Below are 13,742 nucleotides of genomic sequence, written 5' to 3'. Positions count from 1 at the left end.
TTTATGATCATGGTATCTCACAACTCAGTAGATTCTGTCCAACTTAGTGATTCATTCTGAAATAAACTTCTCAGTTTCACACTGATTAGCTTTAGCTTATCCTGCACGTACAAAGGCAAGTACAGATCCACAGATTTGCACTTTCTCCTCCATCTGCTCAGGTTGTTCCACCCCTGCAGTTACAACAGAGACAGAGTAGAAGTGCATGAAGGAAACATATAAGGAGCAAGAGTACAGGCTTGTTAAAAACAGTCACAAGGATTAAAAACATAGATGATGAAAACAATGGTAGGTATGCAAAAATAAATTACAATAAATTGAAAACATAAACCACCATACAACTTCATAGTGTGTTGAACACATGAACACATAGTGTGTTGAACACATGAACACATAGTGTGTTGAACACTATGAGTACTAATTCCTGCCAATGGAGTTCCCCAGTGTTACCCTACCGTGCAGAGTCCTTCCTCTGTAAATGCTCATTTTTGGTTTTATTTTCACAGTCTGAAACCTGTCAGTGCTTTGCAAATTTTGCTAGCATTATACCCAGAACAAACCACAGTAGGTCCCAAGGCAGGTAGCTCAGGATATTGTTTCCAACCAGAGAGAACAAACTGAAAGGGCAATATTTACATCCTTTTGACAGCTTACTCACAGACTGTCCCGTGAAAATATCATCAGTCTACAAGGCCATGCAAATTTGAAATCAAGATCCCAACGAAGTAACTTTATCATTATGAGATATTACTCAGTATTTGTTTGGTACTGTCTCATTATCCTTCTTTGATTTGGTTAGTAATAAATTAAACTAATTGCCCCAAGTCCAGAGCATTTCACCTGTGATGGTACTAGGCGAGTGATGTCCCTGTCCTTATCTCGACCCACAAGCCTTTTGTTACACATCCTCTCCCCTGTCCAGCTGAGGAGTGGGAGTGATAGAGCAGCTTTGGTGGGCATCTTACCTCCAACCCAGGTCAATCTGCTACAATACCAGTCAAAATGGACATCACAGAAACCTGCAGAAAAATCCAAGAAAGGCCAACAAATTTGTGGCCTCTCCCTAGTAACTGTGTATCTCATGAGTATCCCATCAACAGATCAAAAAGAAAAAAAAAATGCACAAAATTTCAACATTGTACAAAAAATCACTGTAAAATACTGATTTTAACATGCTAAATTACTCTGCTTTTAATCAAGCCCATGGAAGACAGAACTCTGCCCCCCAGTCTAGACAGGGAAGTCAAAGGAGAACAGATTTTCCCATCATTTGAAATGTAAACACAGAATAGCAAGGATGTGTTTATTCCACGACTATTTCAGATGTAAGTTTGCAGAAAACTGACTGATTCAGGATATGCAATCAAGTCCAGGAAGCAGAGCAGCGACAGCAAAGCAGAAAAGCGTACAGCAAGCTTACCCATGGCAACAATGAAAGTTCTCAAGCATTTGCAGGTGCTCAGGAACAAGACAACTGTTGGTAATGCCCATCTGAAACACTACTTGCAGACATGTCCAGTTTATGCCTTTTGGGCCACATGGCACTCATGAGCGGTTGAAGTAAGGTTCCCAGCCTGGGGGACTCCCTTGCACAGGAGCTTCTAGATCACCCAAATTGCTATCTGCAGGAGAAAGAGTGCCTACACTGTTGGACTGTCATCAGAGCCAGCACAGGGATGTGGGTCATGGGAGGTTATGGGCACATCTACCTGCTAATTATTCTTCCAACTCTTACACTTCTGAGGCTTACAAAATGCGGTCAGGAAGTTAGCTGCCTCTAGTCTTTTGGTGTAATCCTGTCTACCCACTCCATAGTACCAGAGCTGCCTGTCTAGCACTGTGAACGCTTTGACTTGTCACTACACCAAGCTGTACTTGGCTGGGCAATAGCTGGTTGGGCTAAGTTCCAGTTTTAGGGAAGAATATAACTACCTATAAATATAGACCAGTTTGACCGTTAATAAATTCCATCCTGAAGAGACCAAGATCTCCATACAAAGCTACAACATCCCTGCCAAAGCACATAACAATGAAAACAGCCATACTGTCATGGGGCTTAATTGCATTCTTAGCATTAAAAATAACATAAGAAAAGTTGATCTATAGCAACAACAAAGAGGGCTTTTATCTTTTTTGTAGGAAGGATGATCTGTAGCTATCAGGAACAGAGATAAGCAGGTCCCCATTTGGCTTACATTCAACTAGATTTATTTTCTTTTCCAGTTAGATATCTTCAATCTTATCATCTGGTTATTAAATGCACATTTTTGTCTTAAACCTATTTTACAGTAATGATATGGATTATGCTGATTTAGAATGCTCCCTTTTATGAAACTAAATTGTTGGGTATTTGTATGCTGTCTGTAATTTGGTACTGTAAAGTAGTAATTCTGAAAGCAAAACAATGCACCTCCTTGCCTACTGCTCTTCTCTCTAATTGTTTGCATCCCTTCACCTCCCTGAATACATAGCCATGGAAATTTCCCTTGGATTATCACTGGGCCATGGCAGCCTAATAAATAACCATTCATACTTTTGAGAATTACCCCTAGATAGATTTGTTACATCTTTTGATTATAAAGGATGTCAACCCCAGACAAAATTCCAATGCAGTAAAGTTTGCTATGCAAGGGGACAAGACAGGATGAACTTTGTGAGTAACTCCCTCCTTTAGCAAACAGAGGCAGAAACAGGCTTAGAGTCTCAGTCTGGCTGATCAGGTACTGCCAAGTGACACAGCTGAAGAGCAGATGCTATCTTCCTTTGATTTAGTAAAGCCAGCAAGGTGGCTCAACAAACCCATGCAGACATGACACAAACCAGCTGTCGGTTTTATGTCTCACTGGGGCAGCATATTAATCTATCTCTCTCAGTACCACCTGCAAAGGACACCCCTCCTGTTTTACAGGGGAAACCTTCAGGTCCATGTGTATGATCTCCATTACCCAGAGGTAGCCTGAAGTGAAAACATGTAATTAGAGGTGACCATAACAATCAAGATGTGATGGCTTTACAGCCTCCCCTTTTATACCCTCAAGCTCCCCTTCCCATGTGCTGTTATGCCACACATTAGAGTACATCTGCTCTAAACCTTGAGACATGGGGATTTTTAATCTGCCTCTGCCTAGGACCCTGCTTGCAGTGTCTCCATCCTTCTAGCAGCCATAACAAGAAAAGGGACAGACTTGTACCTAGGTCTCTATGTTCACCTTCACTACAGCCTTCGTGTCTAACGCCAGGCAAGTTACACTTTTGTCTTCACTAATTCATGAATGGATATAATAAAATCTCAGAGGTTGCTGTCAAGCTGCACTGTTTAGCACTGTAAGAGGCAGAAAGCCCATACAAAACCACAGGCAAGGAGCTCAGCTGCTTGTGTCTGACTTAACTGCTTCACTGGTGAGTTCAAGTGGTTAATCCTAGGTTTTCATTCCTGGAAATGAAAGGCACTCGAAACACACAGCGGCTTTCTGAAAGCACCCCTTTGATTATCATCAGTGTACCTGGTTATGCAGGTTGCAAGGGGCTTCTCCGAGCCCAAGTAATGGCAGAGAAGAAAGTGTGAATCTGGCAGAAGATGACACCAGTAGGTGGTGGGGGTTAATAGTATCATGCGCAGAATGAAATGATTGTGGGCTTTAAGCAGACCACAGTGGATGAGGCTGCACAGAACCTGCTGACTGGGGAACATACCACACACAGTACAGAAAGAGCAGAGAGGGAATGAAGGGTGATCTAGAAGGAGGAGCAGCAGGATTTCTTCATTTTAAAAATGAATCATTTTTTAAAGGTGTTAGTAAGGCACCTACTATAGTACACAGACACAAGTATCTAACAAGCTGTCTCTAACGCAGACAACCCCTCTTCCATGAACAGACTAGCCCAGTAATCCCAGGAAAGACGAGTGGGGGGTGACAAAACCAGATGTCAAGATCTTTTCTTTTGACAGCATGGGCCCTAATAGAGCAAACGCCATTTTAACAACATCAGTCACAGACTGAGAAACCTCCATCCTGACACTTGCATATGCAAAGAGTTTTTTTTCTTAGTCTCATACTCCATACTCCCGTCACCAGAGTGATTTTGCAGTGCTCTCAATCTGCTTCTCTAGTATTGGTACTATTTTAACTCATGTAATGTCTGTTTCAGAAAATGCTCTGTGGCCTGAGACTATTTTGAAGAAAATTCCTGCAACCCATCCCTGAATCTATCCAAACGAGTAACAAATCCTTTGATTGCTGAAGATAGGCAATGAAATGGAATTTAGTCTTGACATTTCTAGATTAAACAGTTGACAGACAAGGACCAGAGGCCTCAGTGGCACAGAGGACAGCTCCTTCCCAAGGTGTGCCTAAACTAACAGAGTCTAGATGTATGAATGAGAGCTCACCAGAGCTAAAGAAGTTTGTCACAGCAGAGGTAGAAACCCAAATTTTACATGATTCAGTTGAAGAATGCCAAGGCTGGAGGAAAACGCCGAGCTATTTCTACCTCCATGTCTCTATGGCTGCCCTCACGCTACTGTGGGTGTAATTACGTCAGATACACAATCCTTTAATGGAAGGTGGAATTATTTAAGGAAAACAGCTGGCAAATTTAGAGCTAAGTAGGAGCACAGAAATGGCAATGCTGAAACGAAGAGTGTGTCAGACATGACCCAGATACCTAATTAGAAGTTGTGCTCCAATCTGACTTCCACAGGGCTCAAGAAACAGGCTGACTGAATACATTGGAGAGGCTGCAAGAGGCACATTCCTCAGTTTATTGCTCTGATTGCATTAGATACTGTTCTGATATCCTCACTCTTCCTCAGCTTTAATGTCACAACCCTGACAAATTTGCCAGGAAAGCTGCCAGAGAGTGCGGCATTACAGAATAATAAGACAAAGAACCTCATCTGTGAGCTTCGAGGGGGTGTCAAGGCTGCCAGAGCTTGCCCCAGCACAAAGAAGTAGGAGCTCAAGGCTCTGTGTCCATCCCCGGCCAACCTGCTCTGAGCCAGCAACCAGTCATAGGGAATGAGGAGCTGAAAGGAGAATGCTACCACTCTGGGATGCTGGCTATGGTAACCCTTCTGCCTTGAACACCTCAGCCTAATGGGCCCTGCATCCCCAGAAAGCACTTAAGGAAAGAAAACTGTGGAACATGAAGGAATCTGCAAAACCTAAACACCACTGTCTTGAATTTATGTTCACATATAGAACAAGCACCTGCAGCCAAGTTCCAAGACACCAAAAGGATTAACAATATCAGGTAACAACACATTAATTAACAATGGCTCTGTGAATGTTAACTATGCTTAGTCAAAATTTTTTTAAAATACATCACTCTGCAAGAAAAAAAGCTCTGGCTATATTTATTTTATTTTTTCCCCACCAGGGCAGATAAATAGCTCCTCTATGGTTTTAAATAAAAGTATCCAAATACAGAAGAGGAATACACTCACGGATGTCTGCTCAGCTGTCTTGTACAAAAATAAGGGGAACCCACAGAGATCTTCAATTATCTGAATGAGTGAGACGATCCCCGTAGGACAGCCCGTACAAGTTAATGGGGAAGAACAGTCTCCAAAGAAAGAGTGTAATGTGCCAGAGTGCTTTCTTACTGTAGCCGACACAAAATAATGTTTGTAGACTAGGCATGCTTTTTATCTTGATGTAGACTAGGCATGCTTTTTATCTTGATGCTCAAGGACCCCTGCTGACAACAGAAGCAAAAAGCTGAACAGGGAACATACAAACTGGAAGTCATTGACAGAGATGGTGCTGAGATATGCTAGCATAATACATAAAACATGGAAACTCATTAGTTTACTTATATATATCATGGATAAGAACAAAGATATAGCACTTACCAGAACCTTTCTTGATAGGCATCTTCCTGCTGGGAATTTGCACCCAGTAGGCAGATGAGTACCATGAGTGGTCAGTGTAGTGCTTCACATCTGCAGGGGAAGGCAGTTGTGGAGCCGGATCGGGGAGGTTATGCTACCCCCTACACTTGGCAGTAGCACAACAGTTAATGGTTCTGGTGCTCACAGTTCAAACAGGTTGTTACAAACTTCAAAAAGAGTCCGGGGAAAGCATGAAAGAGCAATTAAAGGCCTGGGAGAAGTGCTTTGTAGTCAGACACACTTTCAGGGACACAATTTACTAAAAGTCCACAAACAGAAAGTGAAGTGGCTATTTCACTGCAGTGACTTAATATCTTTTGGGGAAAACAAATACCTTCACTGTCAAACATAACGCTAGGTTCAATACTAGCAGGTGATCTGGATGAAGTCAGACCAGAAAGAAGGAACAACTTTTGCGCATATTACTACTTCACAGGTGAAAGCAACTTCTTTAAAGATTACAGCAGATTTTTTATGTGAAGCATTTTTAAAAGTGGATACTTTCCTGTAAGATCTACAGTTGCAAACAGGATTTGAGGCAGGGAAGCAAGTATGTAAGCAGACCTAACCAAAGGACCACCACAACCTAGTGCTGCGCAGGTCAGTGCAACAGGCAGAAGTCGCTATCCCTCCTCTCCTCTCTCAAGGGAGCATGTGTTGCACTTACAACAGTTTGAGGACCCACAAGACTTGTGAGCCTTTACACCTTGTTATTTATTGCTGGGCACATGGCTGCACTGTCAGCCTCCTCTGAGCACAACATAGTGCCCAGACACACCAAACTTATGGCACGCAAGGTTCTTAAATCAGTAAAAGGCGGCACACTGACAAGCTCATTTTCAAAGTTTTTCTGTTGTCTTTTTGGCTGTTTGTCGGTGGCGGGTTTTGTGTGTTTGTTTTTCTTTTGTTTGTTTCTTAATACAGTTTCAAGCTGTGTGTTTTCAACTTCAAGGCAAATGTGCCTCTTCTTCCTCTCCAAGAAAGCAAGCCACTGTATGCAGGACCCAGCACTCTTTGGAGCAATAAAATAAGCTCTTCCTACATAAAACAAACCAAACAACCAACCATAATGCAATATCCATGTAACAATGACATAAATGATAAATAAAAGATGCTACAATGTAAAACTATTGTCATGGTTTAAACCCAGACAGATAGCTTGTTCACTCACTCCCAGTGAGTGGTGCCCACATCTCTCCCCCCACCCCAGGGGCTCTCCCCTTCCCAGCTCCCGGGGGGATGGGGAGGAGAATCGAAAGAATGCAACTCCCAGGGGTTGAGACAAGAACAGTCCAGCAACCGATGTACAACACAAATCACCACTGCTACCACCAATGACGACAATGATAAGAGAAAATAACAAGGGAAGAGACTACAACACCACCCGCCGAAAAATGAGTCCGACCCAGAAGACCCCGTGTCCTTCCGGGTCACATGATAGAGAGGGCTTACAATCGAACTGTAATTTGGGATGGGCATTCTCCAGTACCCCACTGCACCCAAGAAAGCTTGTGTTTCTTTCTTATTAGTTAGTGGAGACATTGCTGTTATCTTGTTGATCACATCTGTGGGGATCTGTCTACATCCATCTTGCCATTTTATTCCCCAAAATTGAATCTTCTGTGCAGGTCCCTTGATCTTACTCTGTTTTATGGCAAAACCGGCTTTCAGCAGGATTTGGATTATTTTCCTCCCTTTCTCAAAGACTTCTTCCACTGTATTGCCCCACACAATAATGTCATCAATTGTCCTGGGTTCAGCAGTAGCAGTCATTTTTCTCCTTCTTGGTAGCTGGTGCAGTGCTGTGTTTTGACTTTTGGCTTGGGAACAGAGCTGATAACAATGATGTTTTGGTTTGGCCAAAGACTTTGTGAGCCTCATGCTCTGCCAGGGAGGAGGGAAAGCCAGGAGGAAGCAGAGACAGGACACCTGACCCAAACTGACCAAAGAGGTATTCCATACCACAGCACGTCATGCCCAGGAGGTAACTGCACATGCCCAGAAGGTCTGGGACTGCAGGGTTGGAGGTGGTATCTGTCGGTGCTTGGTCAGGCTGGAAGGGGGGAGTGGGGTGGTGAGGTGATGTATTCTCTTCCCTTGTTATTTCCTTTATCATTATTATTATTGGTGGCAGCAGTAGTGATTTGTGTTATACCTTAGTTACTAAACTGTTCTTATCTCAACCCATGGGAGTTGCATTCTTTTCGATTCTCCTCTCCATCCCTCCGGGAGTAAGGGGAGGGCAAGAAGGGGGGGGGAAGTGAGTGAACGAGCGACTTGACTGGATTTAAACCACAATTGCAGGTGTTCTGGAGCTTGCCCCTGTTCCAGTGCAGACTGGATCAGTCCATGGCAAATAGTAGGGCTGTGTTTCCACCTCTGGGGCAGTCGGTTCCAAGTGAACTGGACACCCCTCCAAGTAAAAGCAAACTGTGGCCTGCACTCTGCTGCCAAAGGAATTGAGAAAAATGCATTGGCAATATCAATCGTTGCATACCACTTGGCTGCCTTTGACTCAAATTCTAGCATGTCCGTACGACAGCACTCAATGGTGGTGTGACTTCATTCAGGCCACGATAGTCTACTGTTAGTCTCCATTCTCCATTAGACTTTCGCACTGGCCATATGGGGCTATTAAAGGGCAACCGGGTCCTGCTGATCACCCCCTGACTCTCCAGTCTACGGATCAGCTGATGGATGGGAATCAGGGAGTCTCGGTTGGTGCGATATTGCCGCCGGTGCACTGTTGTGGTCGTAATTGGCACTTGCTGTTCTTCAACTTTCAGCAACCCCACAACAGAAGCATCCTCTGAGAGACCAGGCAAGGTGGACAGCTGCTCAATTTCCTCAGTCTCCAAAGCAGCAATACCAAAAGCCCACCGGTACCCTTTTGGGTCTTTGAAGTACCCTCTCTTGAGGTAGTCTATGCCGAGGATGCATGGAGCCTCTGGACCAGTCACAATAGGGTGCTTTTGCCATTCCCTCCCAGGCAGGCTGATTTCAGCCTCCAGCACAGTCAACTCTTGGGATCCTCCTGTCACTCCAGAAATATAGATGGGTTCCACCCCTTGACAGCTTGATGGCATCAGGGTACACTATGCACCGGTATCTACTAGAGCCTTATACTTCTGTGGGACTGATGTGCCAGGCCATCTGATCCACACAGTCCAGTAAATCCGATTGTCCCCTACCTCCACCTGGCTGGAGGCAGGGCCCCTCTAAGGTCATCACAACATTGGACATTTACGTCATGTTGAAAGGGATTATTCTGTTATCACAGGAGCTGGAGTAAAATCAGCTCTTCCACTCCATCTGGGAAACTGCTCACCAGAGACTGAAGCCATAGCTCTCATGGGATGATCAGTCTTGGCCCTTGCTCCCCTCTTCAATTCACTCACTCGTTCCTCCAAAGATGAAGTAGGTTTTCCATCCCACTTTGTCATGTCTTCTCTGGGATTCCGCAGGTAAAACCATAGGGTAGCCCGTGGGCATATACCTCCTGTATCTCCTCTGGTGACATTTCGAAATCTTTGCCCTCTGGCCAGTCCATGATGACTTCTAGAATCCCTGGACGACTGAGATTTCCTATTCGAGTTCGTTGTGTAATTAGTGCAGCCCATTTACTCCATGTAGCATCAGTTGCATGATGTGTAGAGGAGACCCTGCCTTTGAACATCCAGCCCAGCACGGGCAACCGGGGTGCCAGAAGGAGCTGTGCTTCAGTGCCAATCATTTCCGAATCAGCTCAAACCCCTTCATAGGCTGCCAGTATCTCTTTCTCAGCTGGGGTATAGCTGGCCTCAGATCCTTTGTATCCCTAACTCCCAAAGCCGAGGGGTCAACCTTGAGTCTCCTCTGGAGCTTTCTGCCAGGGGCTCCAGGTAGGACTGTTCTCCCCAGTTGCAGTGTACAGTAGTGGATCGTTGCCTGCTGATGCTGATCGTTCCTTTACTGCAGAACTCGTCTGGTTCTGTCAAAGTTCATTCTGTGTTGGGATGATGGTTGGAGGGAAGTCAGGGCTAGTTGCTGGTGACCTGAAGACATCTAGTTGATGGGCTATAAAAGTATTACACAGCAGGCAACTGCATACAATTAAGTTCACTGACTGTTTTCCCCTAAAATCAAATCCCCTTGAGGTATACATCGGATTTCCCCATCTTCCCGCATTACCCACCAAGTATATCCAGGTCCCTGAGCAAAAGCAATCCCATGAGTGGGTTTGCCTTTACCTGAAGCAGGAATAACCCAGACTGTCTTCCCCAGCAAATTCTTCATGTGCACCACGGGAACTTTGTCTCCCTCTACAGTATGTAAAAGTTCTGACTGGGTTGGACCAGCCCTGTTGGCAGATTCTCTGGTGTTGACCAACCAGGTGGCCTTTGGTAAATGTGTATCCCAATTTGAAAGTTCCCCCACCCATTGCTCTCAGTGTAGTTTTTAACAGCCCATTGTACCGTTCGATTTTCCCAGAGGCTGGTGCATGGTAGGGGATGTGATATACCCACTCAGTGCCATGCTCTTTGGCCCAAGTGTCTATAAGGTTATTCCAGAAATGAGTCCCATTGTCTGACTCAATTCTCTCTGGGGTGCCGTGTCGCCACAAAATCTGTTTCTCAAGGCCCAGGATAGTGTTCCGGGCAGTGGCGTGGGGCACAGCATGTGTTTCCAGCCACCCAGTGGTTGCTTCCACCAAGGAAAGCTTCCACAATGCAAGCACACATGGTGCAAGGCGCTTGCCTTGGCAGGTTGGTGGCAGTGTGATGTAGTCAATCTGCTAGGCCTCCCCATATTTATACTTCAACCATCGTCCTCCATACCAAAGAGGCTTTAACCGTTTGTCTTGTTTAATTGCAGCACATGTTTCACACTCATGAATAACCTGGGCAATAGTGTCCATTGTTAAGTCCACCCCTCGATCACGGGTCCATCTATATGTTACACCTCTGCCCTGGTGGCCTGAAGAGTCATGGGCCCACCGGGCCAAAAATAATTCACCTTTATGTTGCCAATCTAAGTCCATCTGAGCCACTTCAATCTTAGCCGCTTTATCCACTTGTTGGTTGTTCTGGTGTTCCTCAGTGGAACATGGGCCTTGATGCTTCCAGCCCGGCACCATTCACTGGGAGTGCGTGAACAAGCTGTCTGGCTAGGTTTAAACCACGACAACTATAAATCAAGTTTTAGAAGATTCAGTCTTCTGATTGCTTTTTCTACTTGACAAATAAATAAACATGGATGAATATGCCACTGTCCAACTCATTTCTTTCAGTAACAATAGTCTTGAATAGCCTTGTGATTGAAATTTTATCAGAATACAGTAACCTTTATTTCTTTTCTGTGGCTATTACTGTTCCCTTTGAAAGCTCACCTATCAATGTGCCTGAGGTTAAAGAAAAAACATAGGCAACATTTAACAAAATAACTCTGGAAATATAGCAAATATCTCATTTGCAAAAAAGTGTGTGTTTTCCTGTTCAGGAAATAGGAATAAAAATTACTGAATACTTAGAGCAAAGGTAAAAATATCAAACAAGAAACAGCCATCAGAAATTATTCACTCAGATGAATCTGACAATGTTTCTGGCACCAATAGGGAAGCAATAAAGTTTCCATAAAAAAACAAGAGGGAAGGGAGAAGATGCAATCCTATCCACAATAAAAATAGGTACAAAACCAACAGAATAAGACTTTCTATGCGATACAACAAAGCCTCCCTCCCCTCCACCCCTGCAATAACTGGATATTGCCCCTCAGTTCAAGAAGGACAGGGAGCTGCTGGAGAGAGTCCAGCGCAGGGCAACAAAGATGATTAAGGGAGTGGAACATCTCCCTTATGAGGAAAGACTGAGGGAGCTGGGTCTCTATAGTTTGGAGAAGAGGAGACTGAGGGGTGACCTTATCAGTGTCTATAAATATATAAAGGGGGAGTGTCACGAGGACGGAGCCAGGCTCTACTCAGTGGCAAACAATGATAGGACAAGGGGTAATGGGTACAAACTGGAACACAAGAGGTTCCACTTAAACTTGAGAAGAAACTTCTTCTCAGTGAGGGTGACGGAACACTGGAACAGGCTGCCCAGGGAGGTTGTGGAGTCTCCTTCCCTGGAGACATTCAAAACCCGCCTGGACGCATTCCTGTGTAACATTATCTAGGTGTTCCTGCTCCGGCAGGGGGATTGGACTAGATGATCTTTCGAGGTCCCTTCCAATCTCTAACATACTGTGATACTGTGTGATACTGTGATATAAAACCTTCCACCGCTATAGACATACATTCCTTTCTTATCAATCTTTGGTTGGTTGTTTTTTTTTCTTGCGAGTATAATTACCATGTTACATTAACCAACTTCTCAAAGCTTCATGCACATTTTATTATTCATCTCTAGGTAGAAGGTTATCTGAAAACCTTGCCATAAGTGGAGATCTCTGCATGGAGAAAATTCTTATTGTGCAAGTGATGGTGTAATTCAAGAGAATGCTGAGACACTCTTGCAAAGCAAGCGGCCGTCAAATAGGAGTTAACTGAATGAAGATCTAATTGCTTAGTTTTATTTCTTGGCAGGACCAAAATATAATTTTCTTCCCTGCATGTGGTAGTGAATCATACATCAAAAATACCCGAGCTCATCAATTCACACCATACTCAAAACAAATCCATGGGAAACCAGCATGTGATTTTGAGAGATTTCTCCACACACACACACAAAAAAGTTAAAGAAAACACATGAATGTGCATTATTTGTAATAAAGGATATGCCTGGTGAGCCTGGAAGCGTTCTCATTTTCCTGTTTGCCATTTCTGGTAGTTCTAAAGCCGAATGTATGGCACTCTCAGGTGCTACGCAGTACAAATACTTAACAGACCAAAGAACTGAGTGTTTCTACTGGAACAGGCAGAAGAAACCAAGTTATTCATCAACCATTCAGTGTATCCATGCAAACCAAGTAACAGTTTGTCTGCTCCAGCACTGTGCCAACCCCCCTCAGCTACAGCTTCTTCTGGATATGTAGTCGAGCTGTCCCCAGTGAAGCTTTGAGCACCAGTGATTTGACTGGTGTGCTATTTATTTTTGTAAAAATCAGCTGGTGCACGATGTAATTCTTACTACTATTTAAAGTAAAAAACCAAAACCAACCCTTTCTTCTTCACCCCACCCCCAACAGTTACATTAATGGTTACTTCAATGTTGTAACTGAGATATATCATACATGGAAGAATCATCAAACCTAATGTACATGTAAAAGACTAGAAAATAATTCATGAGTGTCCTGGGTTCAGCAGTAGCAGTCATTTTTCTCCTTCTTAGTAGCTGGTGCAGTGCTATGGTTTTGACTTTCAGCCTGGGAACAGCGCTTATAACACTGATGTTTTCAGTTGTTGCTCAGTAATGTTTACTCTGACCAAGGACTTTCTGAGTCTCATGCTTTGCCAGGAAGGAGGGGAAGCTGGGAGGAAGCAGAGACAGGACACCTGACCCAAACTAGCCAAAGAGGTATTCCATACCACAGCACGTCATGCCCAGTATATAAACTGGGGGCTGTTACCCAGAAGGGCTAGATCACTCCTCATTTCGGGCTGCGTATCGGTTGGCAGGTGGTGAGAGGTTGTATTGTTTTCCCTTGTTACTTCCCTTATCATTATTATTATTGGTGGCAGCAGCAGTGATTTGTGTTATACCTTAGTTACTGGACTGTTCTTATCTCAACCCATGGGAGTTACATTCTTTCAGTTCTCCTCCCCATCCCTCCAGGAGCAGGGGGAGCAAGTGGGGCTGAGTGAGCGTGTGGCTGCATGGTTCTGGGTTGCCGGCTGGGCTTAAACCACGACAATGAGACTGGATTTACAGGA

General features: G+C 44.2%; 1 protein-coding gene across 3 annotated transcripts in view; it reads right to left on the bottom strand.

The window, feature by feature from the left end:
* RGS6 (regulator of G protein signaling 6) overlaps positions 1–13,742 on the bottom strand; it is a 142,744-nt gene that overhangs the window by 86,078 nt on the left and 42,924 nt on the right. The window lies entirely within an intron of this gene.

This window comes from Pezoporus wallicus, unplaced genomic scaffold (genome assembly GCF_028554395.1).
Source record: "Pezoporus wallicus isolate ANWC-B61680 ecotype Strahan unplaced genomic scaffold, APGP_CSIRO_Pwel_v1 scaffold_2146, whole genome shotgun sequence".
In the NCBI taxonomy this organism is placed as follows: Eukaryota; Metazoa; Chordata; class Aves; order Psittaciformes; family Psittacidae; genus Pezoporus; species Pezoporus wallicus.
The sequence above is the reverse complement of the archived record's forward strand: the minus strand, read 5'-3'. Positions and strand labels throughout refer to the sequence as shown.